Raw genomic sequence first — 2,404 nt, 5'->3', positions numbered from 1 at the left:
CTATATAACAATGTTGTTTTTGTTAGTGACAACGTGGGTAAATTTGTTTGAATGAAAACATTAGGGTGTTATTTAATTTGTGATGATTGACTATCATATAACAATACTGGTAGGCCTAGAAGAATATCGTCTTGATTCCTGGTAATTAAGTTTTAGCAAGGAAACCTTGCATAGGCCTAGGTCTTGTATTTAAGTCAAGTGTGTTCTGATATGTATATACTGGAAAGCATAGCTCATCATTGGCAGAGCTTTCAAATGATACCAAATACGACAACTTTTGGTAAGTTTGATTTTTTTGACCTTTTGTGTCATGAGACTTTATATATTGGTCTATATCGCTGTAAATATGTATTATGTTGTTTAGGTGTAGTGACAATAAATGATCAGTGTATAATTCCCTTTCCATTGACACCAATCATGACCATGTTTTATGTGGTGCGTCAGCCATCTCGAAATTCAAAATGGCGGTCGATGCCGTTGGGAAAAAAGTGGCACCTAACTTTTTTGAATTTAGCGCAGTAAAAATGATAAAATTAGTAAATAAAATCTATTTTTGCACAAAAATTTATCTGGATTACATAGAAAACTGTACTAGTAGCTTATATACTCGTTCTTATTTTATGTACATTTTACGTATATTTTGTGATTACAAATAATCATTTAACAAATGATTGAGTAAGATGAACATAACATTTCCAGCTCATAATACAGTATCACTTTTATTTGAAAATTTAACACAATGATTTAATAATTTATTTCGTGATTAAACTACATACTGTGCTGTTGTAGAAAATTAAATTACGTTTAATAAAAAATAAAAAACAAAATTATCAATTAATTTAAAGTGCCATGCTGAACTTGGGGGAATCACCGCGGCCATGGGAGGCCACGCTAATATCGAGTGCTGAAAATGCAAGTTTGTTAAAGTATGACTGCGCATGCGTTGTTTCATTTACGTAAATATATCGTTGACTGATTTGTTTACGACGACGATGTAAATACATCCACTTCCATTAAATAAAGTGTAGTATTTTATGCTTAAGAAACAGAAAACAGCTTTGAATTTTAATGCACTCCATCATGTTGGAATTCAATATTTTGACAATGATATTATGTTCTGTTCTGGTGTATATGTGGACTCATATATGGACAGCCTAGGCCCCCTAGGCTTGGGGGTGGGAAGGGCTTGCCAACCAGGTCCCCTATACTTAAGTTACATCACAAAGTCTAGGCTAGGCTAGCTAGCTATACACAATGACATTAGTTAGGTAGACAGGGCCTAGCCTATACCCCGGCGAAATATATAATAAGACAAAAAACGTAGAATATGCCTTGGCTTATGCCCCTAGCCAGAGAGTTATCTGGCGATCCAACGCTAGTTCAAGAAACTAGGCCAGCATACGCTTAAACAAGATGGCCTAGGCCTACGTATCTAATAGGCCTAGCCTAGGCCCAGGGAACGCAATGGAATGGTTTTAGCCGCAAATTAGGCCTAGCACAGCTGTAGTATAGTTAGGGAATTCGACAACAGTTAGGCCTAGGCTACACAAGTATAAATTACTTACTTTTACTTCACTGTGACTTGGCAAATTTTCTTAAGCCTATGAATCTTCCTTCCTTTACACTCGCTACAAGACGACGGCACTAGAATGGGCGCTTCGTTTGTGAATTCAAAACTTGAAACGGGACACCGGAACTGCCAAAGACAGCTAGTTCATTGGCTTAAGTTCGATGGTCCGATCATCGCTAGCTTAATTCAAACTGGTATTTCTACTGAGCATGCGCACACACTTATTAAGTAAAAAGTACCGCAATGGTATTCATGTCATAACTGTAGCTACGTATAACGTCTTAAAAATAAAGTATAATTAAGTGTGGGTCAGAGGGGAATCCAGGGCATAATCATCTGCCCAGGTATGTGGCATGTGGGGCCCATGTTGAATGAACCTATAAATGGCCGTGCATTTTCCTAGATATTTGGCACATGGGCCCCATGTGGCGTACATATTCCTACAGCTACCGTATCTGCTCAGTTACTTGGCATCCCAGGTAACAAGCCCATAAGGGATCCATATGGTGCCCATATGCAGATCTATATGGGTACCATATGTGCAATCCTTGAGGAAACCTCCGGATTCTGCACCCAAGTTCCATGTGGGACCCATATGATTTAGCCCACATAACCCAGATATAACCCATTTGGGGCCCACATGGAACCCACATTAAATTGTATGTGGGTGGCATATAGGTTTCCCATATGGGACCTATATTTTTTTACCCATATGGGTACCATATGTGCTATCCTTGAGGAAACCTCCGGATTCTGCACCCAAGATCCATGTGGGGCCCATCTGATTTAGCCCATAGCCCAGATATAACCCATTTGGGGCCCATATGTAACCCA

The 2,404-nt window shown here is 38.8% G+C and overlaps 1 long non-coding RNA gene across 1 annotated transcript in view; it reads right to left on the bottom strand.

Annotated features, from left to right (window-relative positions):
* The window catches only part of LOC117108792, a 5,084-nt gene extending 3,282 nt beyond the window's left edge, over positions 1-1,802 (bottom strand). Inside the window, exon 1 of the long non-coding RNA XR_004445415.1 lies at positions 1,566-1,802. This is a non-coding gene — a long non-coding RNA (uncharacterized LOC117108792). The remainder of the gene's footprint in view (positions 1-1,565) is intronic.
* Between the last annotated feature and the right edge of the window lie 602 nt (positions 1,803-2,404).

Source organism: Anneissia japonica, unplaced genomic scaffold (assembly GCF_011630105.1).
Source record: "Anneissia japonica isolate Jap-2015-1 unplaced genomic scaffold, ASM1163010v1 scaffold10184_len302889_cov135, whole genome shotgun sequence".
In the NCBI taxonomy this organism is placed as follows: Eukaryota; Metazoa; Echinodermata; class Crinoidea; order Comatulida; family Comatulidae; genus Anneissia; species Anneissia japonica.
This window is presented reverse-complemented; position numbering and strand designations above follow the sequence as displayed.